The following is a 22,959-nucleotide window of genomic DNA, read 5'->3' on the forward strand; positions in this document are numbered from 1 at the left end:
GGCTTTTCCAGAACAAATGAAGGTCATTCTGTGTATGCGTGTACATGTACACACACACACACAATGACCCTTAGGAGCTGGTGTGCAAATAACTAACCGAGAACCCAGCAGGATTTTCGGATTTTCTCCTTCAGGGAGGTTCTCAGCCTGGCCCACTGCTTTGCTCTGAGATCAGAACTTTCCATTTCCGCTTTCTAAGGTGAGAAGAGGGCATCTTTTAGGTACAGTGGGATCAGGAAATTCCCCATCCTCCTACCATTCCCAAGGACACCTTTCTCTCCACACGAGCTGAGGGCTCTTCCCTGGCTTTCCCCATCCCCTGCCCCCAATGTCAGACTCCAGTCCTGTGAGATTTAGTCCAGAAAATCCCTGAAGGCAGAAAAAACCAGAAGTCAGAAAGAGCCTGCTTGGAGATTTCTGCTAGAAGGGGCTGATGGCTGGCCAGGAAATACTGTCATGCGGCATCGATTACTGAGAAAATGCATGGGAATGGTTTGGGTCAGATCTGCAGTCTAAGGAGACCACTCCAGCTGCTGCTGTCAGGGGCGGACCCGAGCAATGCCAGTGGGAGGTCGCTGCAAGGGTCCAGGTGAGAGGTGGAGTGAGCTTGGACAAGGGAGGTGGTGGTGAAGATGGAGGGACTAGTGTGAGTGACACATAGTGGGACATAAAAAATGTATTTGGTCTTTGTCCCGGTTCTTGGCCCAGAGACCCTAAAACTCCTGAGGAGTATTGTAGGAATCCCCCTTTGAGCACACCTGATTTTATGCTAATGAGGTGAATCAGGGCAGGGCCCCTAGATGGCCTCAGGATGGGGGCTGGTCCCCAGAAAGTCAATTAGAAGGTGGAAACTCTCAGCCCCACTGTCTGACCTCTGGGGAGGAGGAGGGGGCAGCTGAAGATTGGGTTATAGACACTCTTGGACAAAGACGTTCAGAGAGCTTCCAGTCAATGGCCACATCAGTGCTGGAGGGAGGGGGCAGTGAGCCGGGACGGGGCACTGCAGGTCCGCATCCCTCACCCCACGCCTTGCCTTATGCGGCTCTCCCTTCGGCTGTTCCTGAGTTGTGTCCTTTGTCATAAACAAGTAAATGCAAGTCAAGTGTTCTCCTGAGTTCTGTGAAGCTGTGCTAGCAAATTATCAGACCCGAGGAGGGGGTTGTGGGACCCCCCCCCCAATTTACAGCCAGTGGGTCAGAGATAGGGAGGCTCGGGACTTGTAACTGGCAATCTTGTCAGAGCAATTAACCCACAGAGTCTGTGCCAACTCTGGGCAGTTAGCATCAGAGCTGAACTGAATTGTTGGATACCCAGCTGAAGAATTGGTGGCTGGCGTTTTCTAAACACATCACGTGTAAGAAGTGAAATCAACAGGCATGTGTGATGGATTACATTATGGAAACGAGGAAGAGGGGATTTCTGGCTTAGGCAAATAGATGGGGAAGGTGCCATTCTCTAAGATGACAAGCATAGGAGGGGAGCATGAATGGGACAGAGGGCAGGAGATCAGGGGTTGAGTCATAGACTGAGTTTGAGTTGCATCTGGAACATCCTGATGACTCGGTATCTTTGTTTTGGTAGGCTGAATAATGACACCACCCCCACCTCCCCAGCCGCCAAAAGATGCTCACATCCTAATCCCCAGAACTTGTCAATGTTTCCTTACAGGGTAAGAATGGACTTTGCAGGTGTGATCAAATTAAGGATCTTGAGCTGGGGAGATTATCCCGATTATCTGAGTGGGACCAGTGTAATCTCTGGGTCCTTGTAAGAGGAGAAGGCACTGTGATGAGGGAGGCTGAGGTTGGACTGATGCAGCCAAGGAATGCAAGCAGCCTCCAGAAGCTGCAAGAGGCAAGGAACAGATTCTCCCCTGGAGCCTGCAGAAGGACCCAGCCTTGAGACCTTGACTTCAGCCCCATAAGACTCATTTCCACTTCTGACCTCCAGAACTGTAGGAGAGTAAATTTGTGCTGTTTCAAGCCACTTCACTTGTGGTAATTAGCTACAGCTGCTTCAGGAAACTAATACAGTTGTACTTCCATGAGTTTGGCTCTATTGGGGATTCCTCTGGCCATAAGTAACAATGCTCTGAGGACATTTACTGTTTACTGAAGAGTTTCTGAGGCTGATACCACAGCTCAGACTATTTCTCTGCTTCTCAGCCTTCACGTTAGTAAAGTCTCTGCCGAGAATCAAAGTAGGACTGTCATAACCCCAAGCATCATGACCTCAGAAGGAAGCATCTAAAGCAAAGAAGGGGACAAGAGGCCAGGGTCTTCACATTTCGAGGACGTCTTGATTTGATAGAGAAAAAAATATTTCTGCAAAGCCGCAGGAAACTTCCTTTTCCATCTCCTTGGCTAGAACTGCTCACATGCTCATCCTGGGATTGCAGTGATTAGCTTAGAGCAGTGATGATCTGTTTCCTTAAGCAAGAGCAATTATTGTCTGAGGAAGGAAATGATCAAATATTCTGCTCTGAGCTTATTTCCATAATCTCAGGGCTCTAGAGACTGACCTCCACCCTCTAAGTTCCTTCTTTGAGTCAACGATTCTGAGACCAAGACATTGTGGACAGAGACCGGCCACTTCACAAGAAAGTTCCTTTCTATAAGATTACAACAGCTGTCTGATCAGAGCCCACCAAGATGCCACTGACATTGCCAATCCTGTTTCCTTTCCCTGTGAGCCTTCACATCCCCATGTTTGGAGAGGCTCTCCCTTTGGGGGGATCGCAACATCTGTCTCATGGCAGTCTGAGTCTCAAAGAGGTTTTGGAAGTTCAACATGCACCCCCAAAAAATCAGATTTCTATTTGCAGGAAGAGGGGGACTGGATATTGGGGAGGTGACTAGTAGTTGCTGCAATAAACTCTTTGTCATGCTCACTTGTTATGTCCATCTTACTTACTAGACTTTAACTCAGTGGTTCTCAGCCAGGGACAATTGTATCCCCTAGGAAACACTGGCAATCTTTGGAGCCTTATTTGGTTATCACACTGGGGGTGTGTGGCTACTCACATTAAGTGGGCAGAGGTGAGAGATGCTGTTAAACCCCCTACAGTGCACAGGACAGCCCCACAACAAAGAATTATCTGGCCCTACATGTCCACAGCACCAAGGCTGAGAGACGCTAATCTAATCGCTTGGGAGGAGGATAGGGTTGCCAGATTTAGCACAGGACACACTTGTGTTTATACTAAAAAAAATTATTCATTGTTTCTCTGAAGTTTAAATTTAACTGGGTGTCCTGTTGTAACTGGCAACTCTAGAAGAGGGTCATACCCTATACCTCGATGTTTGCTAAGGCCCAGTACTGGGCAACTTAATAAACATTTGTCAAATGAATGAGCATCTCACTAAGGATGTGCAAGGCCACTGCGAGCTCTGAGAACCCCAATCGGCAGCTCTGAGGCGCAGGGCTGGCCCCTCCTACACAGGGCTCAGAGTGTAGGAGCAGCTCACGTGGCTTCCTGCTAAACATGTCCTCCCAGGGGAGGCCTGGCTTCCTGCTCTGAAATGACAGTGGGATCAGAACTCAGCCAGTGGGCAACCCAAGATCAATCCCTGTCTGGGGGGCTTTCCAGGCTGAAGCAGACAGCCTGTGGCCTCCAGTCCCAAATAATGTCTATGAGGGGCTCCCAGAGGGTATGGTCCCTGTTCAAAGACAAGACACAAGTCCTCAACCCACTGACTGTCTACACAGACAACACTGAGAGCTCCTATGGCCCAGCTTATGATTCCTTACAAGCCCAAGTGAGGACAAACTGCCCTGGATTTTCAGCCCAGTTTTGCAGACTCTAGAGGAGTCTCTCAGGGTCCATAACAGTCCGTTTCTGATTCTGATTCAGTGACCACTCCTTGTGCACCTTCCGTGACCCAGGCACCATGTGTGCATTTCATCCTCTTCATCTCACCTAATCCACATGACAACCTGCAACGTCCTCCCCATTTTCAAGATGAGGAAACCAAGGCCCAGGGAGGTCAGCTAAGAGTTGCCAGCCAGTGGGGGCGGAATCCAGGTCAGTTAGAACCTCAGCCCTGGGACTCCTCAGCTTTTATTAAACGCCACCAACGTTAATCAACTCATGGGTGCATTTTCTGAAAGAGATGTGCTATCAAGAGAGACTAAACTGAATTGCATTTATCGTCTCATCCAGCGGAGACCCACAAGCTCTGCCTTGTCCACAGAGGCCTGCCGCTGGGCTGCGGGGGGCTGCAGTGCTCATGTTAATATTCAGTTACATGGGGGCTAACGCTGCCTGTGTGTCTGTTTCATCACACACTAGAATTCACGTGTTAAATTCTTCTGGTCCTCTTACAAAAGTGAACCATTTGCGCATAGCTAAGCAACAAGACAAATCCTCAGTATTATCTGTGTTCTTAACACAATGTCTTAACTGGACGCTGCCCCACTGTCTTTCACTGATAAGCAGTCTAATTAAACCTCATTGGTCTCTAGCCCTCAGGAGGCTACAATTACTCCTGTTTATAATTTTTGAACCTCCCAAACTAACCCTTTATTCCTGAACACGCGCTTTTAGGCATCAGGCATTAGGATAAATTACACTATACAATTATTTGTAATTAAGGGAGAAAATGTGTACCGTGCTGCAAAGATGAGCCCTGTTTGGCTGAAGTTAATCATGTCTGTGCCAGCACCAGCCCAGGGAGGCAGCATGAAACACGATTAACTTTCTTCTGACTTAATGGAAGTTTATGTTGCTGTTTTTCATAATCGTAATATCTCAAGACATATAAACAGTTTTTCTCTAATGTAATTGCATTCCTACCAAAAAGACTGCTTGGGTTTAACTGAAAACACGGGCAGAATTAACCACAAGCACATAGTCTATGGATGATGCTGGAATTTTGTTACAAAGTCCATGCAGGACTTCCCTGCATGATCACAGGGGCTGAGAAGCTGATCACAACTCGCAGAGGGAGACTCTGTAGCCTCTTCTTTCCTAGAAACAAGTTTTGGCCCAATTTTGTGAACCATTAAAGCCCTCTGCTTGAGTTCTATGTCCTTGTGCTCCAGACCCTGCAAATGCATCCCAGGCCACATTTTTCGTACTTTTAATGTTTCTCCTTTACCCATCGATTTCTTTGAGACACATTAAAAGCTCAACTTTTACAATCCTCATAAAATCCCATCTGCTCCAAGCTCCAGCCCACACTCAGCCAGAAAGTGCTTGGACGAAAACGGCTCAGATTGTATTTCAGCCCCTTGATGGAAAGATACACACACAGCAACGGCAAGTACTTTTATCAGTGGGTGTAAGTCAGGTATTCTTCACAAAATGCCTCCAAGAAGGATGCAGAAGGAAGAAACCAGGCTTATACACATCGAGGGAAAGGTCCCCTCCAGGTTAAGCCAACAAGGGGGCGGGGAGTCGGGCATGGCGAGAGGAGCCTGAAAAGCCCGATTATCCAGCCAGGAGGATCACAACGAGAGACGCCATCAGGGTGCGGAGGGACACAGAGGGGACAGGTGGTCCCAGACGCGGTGGTTGGAGACGACAGGGGCTGCTGAAGCGGGAGGGGGAGGGTTCTGAGAATTACACTGAGGCCCCGCCCAGTCGTGGCTGAGGGACGACTTCCAGGCTGGGGGGCATCTGAGACCCTGAGGCCCCTCTTGTTTCTCAGGCGGACACTGAGCTCCCGAGTAGGGTCAGGAGTCCCCACCTGCTTGGAGGAAACATGGAAAACTTAGGCGGATGCCTGGGACCCAGAGAACCACAGGGTTTGCTGTGAATTATGGGAAATAAACGTGGCCAGAGGGCACTTTGCAGACCCTCTGACCCAGCAAGTGTCTGAGCCGCTGAGTTAAATCCTGACCTGAAGCCTGATCCACAGCACCTGCCTGCAGTGAACACACCCGTGCTTGCACAGGCGCACAGACACACCTATACTCACATACATACACACGCACGCACACACAGGAACACACAGTGGCACTCACAAAAGAGATCCGCCGCCTTCTCCCTAACAAAAGAAAAGGAGCAAAGCTCAGGCATCACCCTGTTTGGTCTCTGAACTGCAACAGTGGGGCAAGCGTGGTGGGATCAAGGGACACCAACTCAGCCCCGTGCCCGGCCCCACTTCTGTGGTGAGTCTACTAGTCCTGCCTCCTTTATTGTGTTTCCTGGATGAGGAGAAAGGGGTGGAACAGAAAACCGTGGGCAGAGCCCAGCCCGGGGAGTGAGGCCCTCAGGAACTTGAGGCCTGAAGGAAGGCAGTGTGTGGTGGTGACACAGTGGTTTTCGAAGCTTTTTTGCCCCTATACATACACATACACAGGCTGCCAGATTTAGGGGGGAAAACTGTATTTCAAATAAACAACAATTTTTGGTAGAAGAATGTACCAAATATTACATGAGACACGGTTATACAAAACCATTATCTGTTGTTTATCTGAAATTTGAATTTAACTGGGATTCTTATATTTTATCTAACAACCCTACTCCCCCCACCCCTTCCACATATACACTCACACACTCACGCACTCTTCTCCCAATGAAATCTTATCTATGACCCGACATAAAAAGCAGTTAGAGGTTATATCCTACCCCTGGGTCTCCCTGGCCAACCTCCATGCCCTTGAGGTACCTCCATGGCCTCTGACGGCCCGGTTAGAAAAATCCCAAGCACAGTGGGAAGGCTTTGTGTCCCAAAGCCAGGCACAGCTTCATCTGGGCCCAAACCCTTCTTGCCACCCTGGGGACCTCAGACAAGACCTTTTACCTCTCTAAGTGTCAGCTTGCTCATAAGATTCAGCTTACGTCTGAAGCTGGGTATCTGCACATCTGTGCATATCGGGACACCCGCCCGTGCACCCCTCCATCTGTCCCCTGTCGTCTTTCGCACAGTGCCGCCCGCCCGCCCTCCCTTTGGGGCAGAGAAGGGAGGCTGCTCATTAGCGGGTTCTCTAGGGGACAGAGACGCAGGGAGGGTGGGCTCTCCCTGGAGGACAGCCGGTGTCTCTTTCCAGATTTGCCTACCTTGGAATTGATGGTGAAGGGGATTTCTTACTATAATTCCACCCGACACTACAGAACAACGGGAGGGTTTAATTAAGTTAAAGCCATTCACTACACACAGGAAGGGCGGTGAAGAGGATATACTGGCAGATCCCCGACCCTGTGGCTTGTCATAAAGGAGAGAAAAGCCATCACAGCAGCCTGTCTGGGCGTGAAGTTTAGTGCCAAGCAGCTCAAAGCGCAACGCTGGCAGGAGGGCCTGGCTGACGATGGCATGCTGGGCTTTTGCACGTGACGGGTCTTCCTTCTTCAGGCTGAGTTTATAGACATGCCACAGCTGAGAGGTGGGTGTGAGGTTTAAGCTTTGGGTATATTTGCCGCTTTGTTTCGGTTTTCTTTTTTTGGAATCTAAGAGTTTTCCTGGAACATTAATAACAGAAGGAGGAGGAAGGAGGGAGGAGTAGGGCTGCCAGATAAGGCAGTTTCCCCAGAACTTTAAGTTTCAGGAGTGACATCAGAAACATGGTGGTTACTTTTGTCTCTCCCCTTTTTCTCCAACCAGTAAAACATCCACACCACAACAAAGGTGCCTCTGCCCAACGAACCGGGGTAACAGTGGAAGTGGTGCCTGCGATTCCAGCCCTCTGGCCACAGCAGCTGAACCTGCTGCCCCAGAGAGCCCGGGAGCAGCAGGGTGGGCAGCATACATAACGCCAGCCTCCCAGCCACAGAAGCCCCCACGACCACAGGGGACCCATCCCTCCACCCGCTGAGATGCCCGTGACTCCAGCCCCCAACCCTGCAAACCTCACACCACCAGACATGGCAGAGGCTCCTGTGTGACCCCGGCTTTCCCCCACCCTCCCCTCCTCCCACAGCGGCCAAGTCCCCCGCGACTTGGGACAGGATGGAAGAGCCCGCCATCCCAGCGCCCTGGACGGCCACTCCACCAACACTGACAGCAGCAAGGCACCAACAACCCCAGAGTTGCAAGAAGCAGTAACAAGGGCACAAGGGCACGGAACGATGCCTCTGGCAGAGATGGTGGAGGAGGGAAGTGCTGACTCGCGAATATAACCAGAAGCAGCTTAGACACAAGCAGAAGGGTGTCCACCACTTCAAATGCACCAGCAGAGGAGCAACTCACCCAGCACCACAAGAAGCCACAGTAACAACGCACCACAAAAAGATGATGATTCTCTAGAAACCAAACTTAAAGGCACAGAATACTGCGATCTAACTAACAGAGAATTCAAAATAGCTGTCATGGAGAAATCCACCGAGCTGCAAGAAAACTCAAAAGGCAGTTCAAAAAGCTCAGGAATAAAATTAATGAACAGAAGGAAGACTTTACCAAAGTATTTACCAAAGAGCTTGAAACCCTAAAAAAGAACCAAACAGAAACTGTGAAGCTGAAGAATTCAGTAACTGAGATAAAGCATTACACAGCATTGGAAACAGAGCAGGCCATATGGAAGAGAGACTTAGCAAGCACAAGGATAGAAATCTAGAAATGATATGAGTAGAAGAGGAAAGAGAAAAAAAAAATTAAGAGGAAATTCTCTGAGAATTATCTGACTCTTTTAGGAAGAGCATTAGGGTGATGGGTATCCCAGAAGGAGAAGAGAGAGGGAACAGAGCAGAGAGTTTATGTAAAGAGATAAGAGCTGAGAACTTCCCAAGCCTGGGTAAGGAACTGGAGACACAAGTCCATGAAGCGAAAAGAACACCTAATTACCTCAATGCAAAAAGATCTTCTCTAAGACACATTATATTAAAATTGTCAAAAGTCAATGACAAAGAATTTTAAAGGCAGCCAGGGAAAAAAGAATGGTAACCTACAAAAAAGACAAAAGACACCGTTAGGCCATCAGCAGATTTCTCAGCAAGAACTCTACAGGCCAGCATGGAGTGGAATGACATTCTCAAAATACTGAAAGATTAAAAACTGTCACCCAAGAATACTCCATCCGGCAAAGTTATCACTCAGATATGAAGAAGAAATAAAGACTTTCCCAGACAAACAAAAGCTGAAGGAGTTCATTAACACCTGACCTGCCTTACAAGAAATATTGAAGGAAGCTCTTCTACCTGAAACAAAAAGGCAAAAGTACACAAAACTTTGAGTAAGGTGATAAATAGACAGAATCAGGAAATTGCACCTCTGTATCGGAATAGGGTTTTGAACACTTTATTATAGCATAAAGGTTATGGGGGGGGAGGCAGAACAAAATAACCATGGCTACTTTAGTTTGGCCACAAACTCACACTATTAAAAAGGAACAATTTGAGACAACAACAAAAAAAAAACAAACAAAAGAGGAAGAGGAAAAGGATGGAACTTGAATAGGTACATGAAGATAAGAAGCTATCAGCAGAGAAAGGACTGTTTCATCTATAAGACATTTTACACAAACCTCACAGTAACCACAGAATATAAATCTAGAGACACAAAACATAAAAAAAAGGAAGCTGAGAAAAAACATCATAGAAAGCCACCTAACCAAAATGCAGACAGAAACATAGGAGAAAAGAAACAATGGAGAGATAAAGCAACCAGAAGACAAAAGATAAAGTAGCGTCCCAAGGCTTTATTTATCAATAATCACTGTAAATGTAAATGGGTTGAATTCACCAATCAAAAGACAGAGTGGTTGGCTGGATTTAAAAACAAGACCCAACTATGTGCTGCCTCCTGGAGACCCCCCTCAGCCCAAGAGACAAACACAGGTTCAAAGTGAAGGGATGGAAAATGATACGTCATGCAAATAGCAGCCAAAAGAAAGTGGGTATAGCCTTACTGTCATCAGACAAAATATACTTCAAGCCAAAAAAAGGTAACAAGAAATCAAAATAGACAGTATATAATGATAAAGGGGACAGTTCATCAAGAAGACATAACAGTTAATACATATGCACCCAACAGAGGACCACCAACATCCATGCAACAGTTATTAACAGACCTGAAGGGAGAAACTGACAGCAACACAGTAACAGCAGGGGACTCTAATAGCTCACTCACATCGATGGATAGATCATCCAGACAGAAAGGAAACAGGGGAAGAGTGGCCTTCAGTGGAACATTAGACCAGATGGAGCTGATAGATTTGTACAGGACATTCCATCCAAATGAAGTAAAAAAAAAAACACATTCTTCCTAAGCACACACAGAACTTTCTCAAGGATAGGCCATATGTCGGAACACAAAACAAGTCTCAGTAAATTTCAGAAGGCTGAAGTCATATCAAGCATCTTTTCCAATCACAGTGAAATGAAACTAGAAGTCAGCTTCAAGAGGAAAGCTGGAAAAATCACAGACGTGTGGACACAGAACAACGTGCTGCTGAACAGCTACTGGGTCAACTCAGGACTCAAAGGAGAAAGTGAAAATTATACAAAGACAAGTGAAAATGAAAACACGACATACCAAAAGTATGGGATGCAGCGAAAGTGGTGCTGAGGGGCAAGTTTCAAGCAACACAGGAGTACCTTGGGAAACAAGAAAAATCTCAAACAATCTAAACTTACACCTAAAGGAACCAGAAAAAGAAGAAGGAATGAATCCCAGTCAGCAGAAGGAAGAAAATAATAAATATCAGAGTGGAAATAAATGAAATAGAGGCTAAACGGACACTGAAAGGATCAATGAAACTAAGAGCTGTTTCTTAGAAAATGTAAACAAAATTGATGAACCTTTAGCTAGACTCACTAGGAAAAAAAAAGAGACGAGATTCTGATAAATAAAACCAGAAACAAGAGGAGAAAAAACAACAGACACTGCAGAAATACCAAGGATTGTAAGAGACTACCATGAATAGCTATATGCCAACAAGTTGGACAACCTAGAAGAAGTGGACAAAGTCTTAGAACCATGCGACCTTCCCATACTGAGTCATGAAGTAACAGAAAATCTGACTAGATCAATCACTAATACAGAGATTGAAACGGTAATCAAGTCTCCCAAAAAACAAAAGTCCTGGGCCAGATGGTTTCACAGGTGAATTCTACCAAACATTCAAGGAAGGTTTAATAACTGTCCTTCTCATATTGTTCCAAAAAAATGAAGGGAAGGGAATGCTTTCTAAATCATTTTATGAGGCCAACATCACCCCGCTAACAAAACCAGACAAAAACACACAAAAAGAAATTACAGGCCAATATTTCTGATAAACATAGATGTAAAAATCCTTAACAAAAGATCAGCAAACCAAATACAACAATACATTAAAAGGATCATACACCATGATCAAGTGGGAATTATTCCAGAGATTCAAGGATGGTTTGACATCTGCTAACCAATCAATGCGATATATCATATTAACAAAATGAAGGATAAAAACCGTATGATCATCTCAATAGATGCAGAAAAAACACCTGACGAGATTCAACACTCACTTATGATGGGAAAGGAAGAAGGGACACTGTCACAATTTATAGATGACATGACTTTATATATAGAAAACCCCGAAGACTCCACCAAAAAACTATTAGAAATAATAAATTAATACAATAAAGTTGCTGGATATAAGATTAATATACTGAAATCTGTTGCCTTTCAGCATACTACTAACCATCAGAAAGATAAATTAAGAAAACAATCCCACTTACAATCACAACAGAAAGAACAAAATACCTAGGAATAAGTTTAACCAAGGAGGTGAAAGACCCGGAAACTCTAAGACATTTTTGAAAGATTTTTTCCACAAATAAGTGGAAAGATATTCCGTGCTCATGGGTCAGAAGAAATAACATTGTTAACGTGTACGTATTACCTAAAGCAATCTGCAGATTCCGTAAAATTCCTATCAAACTCCCAAGGACATATTTCACAGAAATTGAACAAAAAATTCTAAAGTGAACCTGGAACCACAAAGGACGCTGATTAGCCAAAGCAACCCTGAGGAGAAAACAACAAAGCTGGAGGTACCACACTCCCTGGGAACCCTGCCTTGATGGGCTGGCATTCTTAGTGCCTTGGAGTCCTGACTGTTTGATTGGAAATCAGAATTTGTTCAGCTGCAAGGAGAAAATAACTAACAGTGGTTTAAGCCAGTGCTTTCCAAACTTTAAATGTGCACACAAAGCACTAGGGTTCCTTGTTAAACAGCAGCTTCTAATGCATCAGGTCTAGGTTCATGGCTGTGACAGCCTCCCACGTGAAGCCCATGCTTCTAGTCCAGGGACCACACTTTCTCATTAGCAAGGGGCTGGACATTACAACCACCTGGGGAGCTTTTAAACCCCGCCCCCAACGCCCAAATGCTATACTCAGAAATTCTGACTCAGTTGCTGTGGAGTATGGCATTGGCATTGGCATTGGCATTGGCATTATTTTAAAGCTCCCTCAAGTTCTTCTAATGTGTGACCAAGATTGAGAACTGCTGGCTTAAGCAAGAGAAACATTTAATTATCTCGCATAAAAGTAAGAGAAGGGGCATTTCTGGGTCTGAGTTTGGAAGTACGATGTTGAAATTAAGGGACCCTCCTGTCCCTCTACTCAAACATCCTCGTCGTGTCCTCAAACTCAATGCCTAATGGTTTCAAGATGACTGCACAGTTCCAGACGTCACATCCTCACACAGGGAAGAAATAAATGGCAGACTCTTCGACATCTCTCTCTTAAGCAAGGTCAAAGTCCTCCATGGAACCCAGCCACCAGCTGACCCTCCCACACCCTCTTAGACATCCCCTTATGTCTTTTTGGCCCAGAGTGGGTTATATATGGCATTGCCAAATTTAGCAAAGAAACATACAGTCTGTCCTGAATTTAAGTTGGAAATACTTATACTAAAAAAACTATTCATTGTTTATCTGCAATTCAAATATAACTAGACACCCTGCATTTTATTTGGCCTGATTTACGCACCCAGCCATTAACTGTCACTGACAAAGGGAAATAGGATGATCACTCTTGGTTTAGCCTCCAGCAGCCCAGCTGCCTCATCCCTCATCCTCTTCTTGGCCTGAGTATTTCCGTCTCATTGGCCGGATCTGGGCCACATGTCTGTCTCTGAGTCAGTGTTGAGCTACAGCAATGGAATATTGCTGATTGGCTTAGCTTGGGCCCTTCGTCCATCCTTCAAAAATGTAATACACTGGGAATAAGAGAGAAGCCGTGCGCCCAGAGCACCACTGGAGTGCTATCAGCAGAAGGGTGAACTGACTGTCTTATTTTCTGTTTTCTGGGGCCTTGCTGACTCTGGGGAGACTGCCCCTCCTGGGGATACCAGTTCCTAGAGATAGTCAACAGCTTGCCTGTGAGTGTACTTTTCAACTACAAACCAACCAATCTAGAGCCCATACCCCAGCCACCTCCTGTTTCAGGCGCTCACACTCCAGACCACTATCCAGCTGCCCTAGTCACCCCAGGGCCAGGTATCAGACGACCAGAGACAGCCCTGTGCCCAGAGCCCACTGAAACCATTCAAACTAGACAGTCCCAAGCCTGCTTGCCCTGCTTTCTCCACTCCTGCCCACAGAAACCACAGTGAAGCCCTTGGCCACAGTTCCCCCCTCCCTCTGCCTGTGCCCCACCAGGCATTTCCCCGCATGGCCCCCTAGGTGTGGCGGGCTTCTCTTGGGAACTGTAACAAACTGCCTCTGGATTGACACCAATTTGCTGATCTGTTGGCCTTACTATACCTCAAACGTTCTGTTAATATACTATACTTTAAAACAGAGGGAAGATTTTTTTTTTTTCTCATTCGATAAACATACATGAGCAGCTACTGTATGCCAGGCAGTATTTTAGTGCTGGGGATGTAGCCATGAACAAAGCCCACACGATGCCTCTGAGACAGAAGTTCTCATGAGGTCAGATCCATAACCACATAAAATGGGGGTATCTTGTGGGGCAGTGGTAAGTGCTGGCAAGGAGGACAGGGAGTGGGCAAGGATGGGAGAGAGGCTGCAATTTTAAATAGAGCAGCCAAGGAGGGCCTTACTGAGAAGGTGATGTCTGAGACCTGAAGGAGGGAAGGAAGAGAGCCATGCAGACAACTTGGGGAAGAGCAGTCCAGGCACAGGGAATAGCAAGTGCAAAGGCCCTGAGGTCAGGTGGGATTTTAACTGGCTCACCCTGGCTGTTGGGTGGAGAAATGAATTTCAAGGAAGAAAAGTGACAGTGGTCACCTGGGCAGGAACCTGCTCTTCCCAGTGCCCAGTGCTCTGCCTGGCACATAACTGGCCATCGATACATAATTGCAAGGTGAAGACACAGTGATGGGGCTCACTCACCTCCCTGGAAGGGTCCTCGCCTCTGTTGCATGGTCTCTGGCTGCAGCACACGGTGGGGTCTCCACAGACCCCTTCCCAATACCACAGTTTCCTTTCTTCATGTCTCTCATGGAAGTTTTCACATCCAACCAGCTCCCTTGCTCTGTCTCTGGCCACTTTTCCTCTTGTCAAATTCCTCTCCACTCCTCTTGTTTGACTTGGGGATCCTCAGAGGGAATCGAAGTCTTTCTGGCTAGACATGAGTGAGGTCCTGAGGGTTTCTCCATGTAGGGCTGGGGTTCCTCCACCACCCAGAGACCAGCTCCTCTTTGCAGGTTCAGCAGAAGAATCCAGAAGCAAGAGTGATGTTTCTGAAAACTCCACACTAATGAGGTGTTTTCAGAGACAGCTGCCAAGGTCCATGAGAAGACAGACAGAAGGAGTGGTGTGACCATGAACGGGGAATAGGGACCAGGAGAGGTGTCTGTCCGTGCTGTGGACGAGATGTCAGATCAGCTGTGCCCTGGACATGCTTCTGGTTCAGCCACTTTAAGTCTTTTACTAAAAAGAAAAACAGAATTTAAGGGACCAGAAACTGTCATGTCACTTTTCCTTGACATTTTATTTTGAAAAATTTTAAACAAATTTTACAGTGAACACCTTATACCTACCACCTCCATTCCACCATTAACATTTTACTATAATTGCTTTATAATATATCTATTTGTCTCATATCCTTTCAACAATTTCCTCAGCATCTGGAGAGAACACTGGCCCCCAGGCCAGAAGAAGGAGCTGAGGGATTTCCTTCAAAACCAGCCCAGTGATGGCTCCATTTGATGGAATAATTCTCCGGTTTCTCTCTAGCCACTGCTCACAGAGCAGGAAACGAGGCTGATCCAGAGAAACCCAGCTGACGGATCATTAACGCCTGTGGGTGCTCTGAAAGGTGCCGCACAGGCACCAGGGCATCAGGGACAGGGCTCACGGTGACTGTCTCCCTGGCTCCATCCCACCTGGCCCAGGGCAGACAACGCGAGTGGCAGCTCCCAGCCCTCTTGACCTGAGCATCAATCACAGACCCCCAGAGCTGGAAAGTCTCTTCAAGGACACAGGCCCATTTCTATGTCTGTTTTTGACAAATGAGGAAACAGAGGCAGAAGACTCTCGGGGAGACTATGTGCACACGTCTCAGGCTGCATCTCCCTAGAGCTGCGATGCTGGGCCTCGGGCTCCTGGGGCAAGAAGACTTGTATCGACATGCACAGCAGGCTGGTAAGTGGATTTAGACCCAGACATGGGAATTGCAGTTGGATTCACAAGGATAGCATCTCATCCTTTTTTTCATGTAAAATTGTTCTTAGTTGTCCCCAAAGCTTTAAGCAGAAGAGATGTTAAGACCAAATCATGTTTCCAACAAATATCCTTTGAGTACTTCCTTTGCCCGGCAATATTCCAGGGCCTGGGGCTACAGAAGTGAGTAAGACAGACACAATCTTACAAGAGTGGAGAAGACAGTTAATCACAGTAGAAAATGAATATATGTGATAATTTCAAAGAGAAAAAAGTGCTAAATAGGAAATAAAGGGAGGGAAGGATGTCAGATGGTGATAGTGGCGGGGAGGCTGCTGTAGATGCACAATCTGGAAAGACTGAACAAGGCCATGGTGAGGATTTTATTCTAGTCAGAGATTTTTTTTTATTTATTTTCATTCATCTAGATTTTATTCTCAAATGGATGACAATGGGAGAGGGGGCTCCCAAGGGGGAGGGACGTGCGCTGACATAGGTACCAACAGCATCCCCAGCCACATGTGAAGAACAGACTACAGGGACAAGGGTGGAAGCAGGGAGCCCACACAGGAAGCCAGTGTCATTATCAGGGGAGCTAACGAAGCGTGGACTGGGGCGTGCAAGGCAGGAGTGAGAAGCACCATCATACAGACTCCATCTGTATCTGGAGGGCAGGAAATGGGGACTGAGGCAAAGAGAAGAGCAAGGGCAACACTGATCTTTTAACCTGAACCACCAGGTTGATGGCTGAGCACTGCCTCTTCTCTCTTGGAAGCAATAAACATTTGCTGTAGGATCCGTGGTTCCAATAAGCTTAAAATTAGGCTCTGATTGTAATTTTGCGTCAGTGGCTCTTGAAAATCAACAGAATGTCCTGGCTTAAAATCTAATGGGGACAGAATGCAGAGCTGAGCAAAGAAAACCAGGAAAGCTTTAAAATATACTGATTTTTTTCCCCTCCCCATTATAAAGATGGAGAAACTGAGGCACAGAGAAGTTAAGAAACTTATTCAGGTCACACAGCCAGTATGTAATAAAGCCAAGATTTGAACCTACAGCCCATGTTTTTAACCACTGAACTATTTAACCAGTCTCCTGGTAAAGGCTATTGAGTTGTTCCAATTTGAAAGGTTATTTTTCACTGTTACAAATAATAATAATAGTAATGCTGGAAATATCTGTATACATGTTTCTTTGCACCCTTAAGCAAGTGTTTCTGAAGATAAGTTCCAGAGAGTAGATGGGGTCTTAGGATCCCTCACAGTCTGCGGCATCCATCAGCCCCAACCTAGTAACTCACCACACTTAGATCCATGCCTGAAAGTCTTTCCTTCTACACAGGGGTCGGGACTTCTCCCCAGGGGTTAGGGTTAGGAAGGTAGCTGAGTGCCTTGCAGAAGGTGAGGGGTGAGAAGGCGGGGGCATGAGTCTTCTGAACCTCCAAATAGAACCAGATCAATGCTGCCCATTCCCAAAGCCTGGCACCTTATCTCATAGTGGCCACAGCCAAGGCACAAAGGGGCTCCTGAAAAACCTATCATTTCTTTTCTGCTCATCCGTGTGGTGGCTCTGACATTTCTCAGTGTTGGAGATTTCTTGGCTGAGATAATCCCAGGCTTCCTTCCAGTCCCAGGGTGGAGAACAGCCGTCCATCCTAATTAGGGTCTGGTTGGGAGGACTGGTGCCAAGACACAGCAAAGAGAGGAACTTGTCCTGCTTCCTGTTTGGAAGGTGGCTTTCTGTGGCTTGTAAACCGTGAATGTCTTTGCCTTTCCCTCCACAAAGTGGTCATGTCTCCCTGAGCTGTCACTTAGAAGTATGGAAACCTCAGAGGAAACTGTCTATAAGCTTATTGGTCAACAAGTGGCTGGACTGACCAGATTTTAAAATTGATTATGAAAATCCTTATTTTGGGGTGACACTTGGAGACCTTAAGCTTTTGCCACTAGGAGGTTAAGAAAGGGAAGAAAGCGTGGACAACGAGACCTTTGGTCAGGGAGGCGTGGCTTTCCTGTCACTGGTTTCATTCAATCCAGACAAGGCTGTGGTGAGCCTCTCTGGGTGCAGGGCTCTCCCAGGCCCCAGGGGACACTCAGACGAGTATGGCCTTCACCTTGAGGAGAGAATTACCCTGCTCAGGGTCCTCGCAACACAGCCATCCATCTACGGCCTCTTGATTTTGCAGCATCCCAGTGACATCTGAGAACAAAAGAACGCTTGCTGATGGGCAGTGCACTGTGCCCCCTTTCCTGGGGGAGGGGGGCAGCCCATGAACTAAGGGAAGCAGGAGTCCCTCAGGAGAGCAGCATAAGGACCGCTCAGTTCTCACCTGGACTTTGCCCTGGGCAATTTTACAGCATTGGCCAAGACGTTTTCCCTCTTGGACCTCAGCCTCTCTGACGCTATGGTTAGGAGTGTGGACCAAGGCGTCGCAAAGGTCCATCTCGGTAAACGCTGAGCTGCTGGCAGGCTGAGTTTGGGCACTGGAGTCCAAGTTCCACTGGCCTGCGGAGGCCCCACCTCCACCCCATGAAAGTCACAGAGAGGTGTCAGGGTGACCTCACGCCCTGCCCGGTGCGGTAGGAAGGTTTGATCACAGAAAAGACATTAGGTCTGTTTTCCTCTACGTGTCCTGAGGCTACTGCTGGAGAAAATAAGTTTCGGTTGGCTGTCCTGGCTTCACTTAAAATACTTAAAACTGGCTTCTTTTGCCCTTCATGGCAACGTCTTCCAGGTGCTCACCTCCATTCTGAGCTGTCTGTCAGCAGCAGGGTGGAGCTGCAGAAAGAGTTTAGATCGTGCGTTTTTGTGTAAAAGCTGCTGATTTATAGAGCCTCTTCATTAACGGCTGTTTTAATGAAGCAGGTTGCTGTCCCTGAGGGAGGCTTAACGTACAGTGTTAGTTACGCGTAGATGCTACTGTCATTTAAAAGGATTGTTAAAATTGTACTTTAATAGCGAGTTGACATAAATCTTCTGCTGGCTTATTTGGACAGGGATGAGTGCATCCAACAAGTAGATGTGCAAGGGAGCTTCCAGGCAAAGGCACCCGACAGCTAATTGCCTCTGAAATGAGTAGGATGGAAACGTAAGTGCTCAAGACCTGGTTTTATGTCCGACAAAAATAAGAAACGGTTCTGCAGGCAGCTTGCCTTTTGCCAACACAGCATTTGGAGCTGCTGACTGCAGCAAGGGATCATCCACCAGGTGGTGGCTTCCCCTGCACTCATGGAAGAGGGTCTGACAGGTCAACGGGCGGCCAGCTTTTGCTCTTTTTGTTTCTAAGGCAATCTCTGGAGACCCAGGGAGGACGAGTTCTCGGCACTGACTCCTGGTTTGTGAAGAGCAGGCAAAAGGTTGACTCTACCTGAGGTGCCCTGGATTCTGCAGGTAACAAATATTTACTGAGCACCTACTATGTGCCAAGCACTGTACCTGACCAGATCACTAAGGGCTGGAGAGATAACACAGACTGAAACACCCCTGGCTGCAGGGTGGTCCCTGGGAGACCAGGGGTAGACTGGACATGATGAAGTGGGTCCGGTGGTTGTCATGACTGCCACCTCCTCCAACAGACTTGCTAACATTTAGCCCACTTTTAGGGAGCCCTGCGGCCCCCACCAGCAGGTGAGGCGTTGTTCTAAGCCATCTATCTACATGAATCACTTCATTTAACCCTCACAACCCAAGAGGCGCACAACATTACCAGCCACATTTTATAGGCAAGGAAACTGAGTCACATAGAGATTAAGTAATTTAATCCAGTGAGTAAATGCCACCGTCGGAATTTCAACCATAGCTCGTTGAACTTCACTGTCTATTTTAATCACTCTGCCATCTTGCCTCTTCTCCAAGGAAATGCCATGGCTAAAAAACAAATCGCTTTGCTGCACACCTGGACCTAACATTGTATATCAACTACACTTCAATGAAAAATAAAGTTAAAAAAAAGAAAAAAGGATGCTAAGCGCTAACATTCAATAATCAGGACCCTGGCAGGGTTTTGCCAGTCCTGAATGACAAAAAAGAGACAGGAACTGGTTGCTAAGCAACCTATTTGTTGTCAATGAGCAACTCCTGGGAGCTGGGTCAATGTTAATCATGTGATCAAGATCTGAGCAACCAGAGCACCCCATTCTCCAGACTGTGGTGACTGGCTCAGGATGTGACCCAGATGCAGCTAGACCTGGGACTTTTCAGTGATGCTGGGAATGAGGTGCCTTCCATCTGCTAGGGTGGCTAAGCTAGAAGGGAATCAGCCCAGGGCTGCTGGGGGTCATCCCTGCTGCTCCCAGGGCGAGGTCTGCCTTAGCATAAAACCAGTATGGAGATAAAGAGTCCAGATGACACTGGCAGTATTGAGATTAAGCTGAGCTTTATATGATCCAATGAGTTTCCTTCATGCAAGCATTTTAAGTTGGTTTTTCCATCATTTATAACCAAAAGTCTCATGACAGATACTGTAGAAAAAGTATTAGTGCTCCCATTTGACAGGTGATAAAACTGAGGCTCCAAGAAGAAGACACGAAAAGGGAAGGAACTAACAGTTATTATATGCTACTTGCAGGTCATTGTCCTATTGCTTTATTTAAAGGGATTAAGCTGCTTTGCAAACCCTACTGTAGCAAGTCACGTGGTCCCAAACCTCAATTTCTCCGTCTATGCAGTAACTGAGCTGGGGTCTATCAGTTTGTTTCCAAGGATGTTCCATGTGGTGTTAGCTCCATGTAAAGCTCTGCTAGAGAAAGGTTCCCTGGTCTGTGGGTCCAGGAAAAGCTGCACCCTCTAGTTTCCCCTTTAGAACATCAGCATGTTAAGTTGTGAAAAGCCCTGCAGCCAAGGCACATCTATGGTTAACCTAACATTTCCAAAATGTGTGACTTTGGTTCTGAATTCACCATGGATGTTAAAAGAATGAATAGAAAGAAAGGAAAAAAAGATATACAATAAGTAAAATCCTGTTGTCCTGACATGTCAAAAACTGTCATAAGGAAGGAAATTTCTGATTCCCTTTGAAAAAGCTCATTTTGATTCTCTCAAAGCCTGAATAAGTGGGAAGTCATCACGCTGCAGCATGTGAGCCACAGGCTAGACAAAGAGAAGAACTGTCCTACAGAGCAAATTGTCAACCTAGACATGGAGTAGTAAGCCCTTGATAGGGAGAAGTCCATCTGTGGTAGTCCAAGGACTAGATGACCTCCCCTTGAAACAGAGGGCCGAAAACAAACTTAGAAAATTCTTGTTCTAACAATGATGCAGAGCACAAAGAGGTGACCTGCAGAAGCCCATATGATGGAGAAGCCCCCATTTCTGTCCATTCCAGTTATCTGAGTTTCCTTAGTATCATTATTCCACGTGATTAACCCCAGATGGGTTAGTGGGGGGCAACACTCCCAGGGGCAATCTTTCCTTTGACCCTTGCTCTGTCTCCACCGTGTATGAAGTTGAACTTCCCTCTGCTAGCTTACCTGTGGTTGTGTCTCCAGACAAGCCTCCTACCAGCAGCTGCCACTGCCTCGGCCCCAGGCTGGGTCCTAGCAGGAAACAGATGTCAAATCTCAAGACGGAAGTTGAGGAGGGTGGAATAGAGAGAGTGTTTACAAGGTGACGGCAGGTTAAGGAAACCAAGAATGGACGGTGAGGGCCCCGAAGATTAGCAGCAGAGGGAAGCCATTACCTCCCCAGGCCTGAAGACTCGAGGGAGGAAGCTGACAAGGAGCCCAGGGAGGGCTGTGGTTGCAGGAGAGGGTGGCCGGACATGAGCAAGGGCATAGGGAGAGAAACAGCCTTTGCAACCTGTGCACTGCAGGTCCTTTCTCAAATATATCTGGGGGAGGAGAAGGCAGACGTTTTCAATTTTTATGCAGCACAATTTATCTTTTTTTTTTTTGTAATTGCTAGTGCTGAATATGTCCTGGCTGTGGATTATTTGCGTCCCTCAGTATCTCAGAGAGTTCCACTTACGTTTTCTTTCAGAGTTTTAATCCATTTGAAGTTAATTTTTATATGGTATGAGTAAGGGGGTGAAGTTCATTTCTTCCATATAAATATTCATTCATCAAAAAGACTTTCTCTTCCCCATCGAATTACCTGGGCACCTCTGTTGAACATCCACTGAGTATATACGAGTGGTGTATTTGTGGAGTCCGTCCCCCATCCCACTGATCTGTGTCTCTTTCCTTGTACCAATACCACCCTACCTTGATTACTGTCACTTTATAGTAAGTCTTGGAATCAGATACGGTAAGTCCTCAAACTTTGTTATTTTAAAAAATTTTAGACTAATCCAGGCCCTTTGTGTTTTCATTTAAATCATATAATCAGCTCATCAATTTCTAAAAATGCCTCCTGGAATTTTGGTTGGGATTTCATTGAATCTGTAGATCGGCTTGGGGAGAACTGCTGTCTTAATGATAATACTGAGTCTTCTGATCCAAGAAACCAGTATATCTCCCCATTTATTTCAATATTTAATTTCTGTTGGTAACGGTTTGTAGTTTTTAGAACACAAGTCTTGTGTCTATTTGGTTAAATATATCCCCCAGGCTTTTTTTTTTTAATGTTTTCTGATGCTATTGCAAATGGCATTTTAAATTTTCATTTCCCAATTGTTCACTGCTGGTATATAGAATTTAAATTGATTTTTTTTCTATTGATCTTCTATCCTGTGATCTTTCTAAATTCACTTATCACTTCTTGTCAGTTATTTTGTTGATTCTTTAGGACAAATGTCTCTTATCCAACTGTGGTCCCCTCCTTGGAAGTAACCACTGTGATCTGTTGAATGCATCTTTCTAGATACTTTTTCATATACTTTCCCACATAAATATGAGCCCATAAAAAGGACATACTTTACCTTATTTCATGCAAACAGTATCAAACTGTGTTATTCTTCAACTTGTTTTCATTCTTCAACTCACTTTCACTCAACACCGTATCTTGAAGATGTTTCTATAATAGTAAAATAAAGATCTAAAAATTCTGTTAAATCACAGTACAGTATTCTTAGTTTGTAGAAAACCGTATTTATTTAGTCGTTCTTCTGTTGAGGGATATTTAGGTCAATTGCAATTTTTTGCTATTATGACCATGGCTGCAATGAGCATTCTCATATTTCCATGTCCACGTGGGTAAAATTTTCCCCAGGATAAACTGTGGCAGAGGTTGGACTAGCTAGGTCATGGGATACGTACACTTGATATTTTCAGTATGGTGACCTCCCTCTGGTGAGACTCCTAGTGAGACGCAGACGTACAGCACATTGTGTTGAATCTGAGAGGGAGGGGATGAAGGCGTTGACCTTGTGCAGAGAGGAGGGATGTGTGTGTGCTTGTGGGGGTATAGTGCTCATGAATACATGTGTGCATGAGGGACACAGATTATGGTATGCATGTATGCATGGGTATATGTGTGCATGTGGACACGTGTATAATGCATGTGGCATACATGTGCACGGGGGACATGCA

At 46.2% G+C, this 22,959-nt stretch overlaps 1 long non-coding RNA gene across 1 annotated transcript; it reads right to left on the bottom strand.

The window, feature by feature from the left end:
- Window positions 1-14,228: 14,228 nt before the first annotated feature.
- LOC141573993 (uncharacterized) lies at window positions 14,229-22,438 on the bottom strand. The gene is made up of 3 exons (XR_012500482.1): window positions 22,350-22,438; window positions 20,962-21,027; window positions 14,229-14,761 (listed from the first exon to the last, which is right to left on the bottom strand). It is a non-coding gene; the product is annotated as an uncharacterized LOC141573993 (long non-coding RNA).
- Window positions 22,439-22,959: the final 521 nt, after the last annotated feature.

The sequence above is a fragment of the Camelus bactrianus genome, chromosome 19, assembly GCF_048773025.1.
Source record: "Camelus bactrianus isolate YW-2024 breed Bactrian camel chromosome 19, ASM4877302v1, whole genome shotgun sequence".
Classification (NCBI taxonomy): Eukaryota; Metazoa; Chordata; class Mammalia; order Artiodactyla; family Camelidae; genus Camelus; species Camelus bactrianus.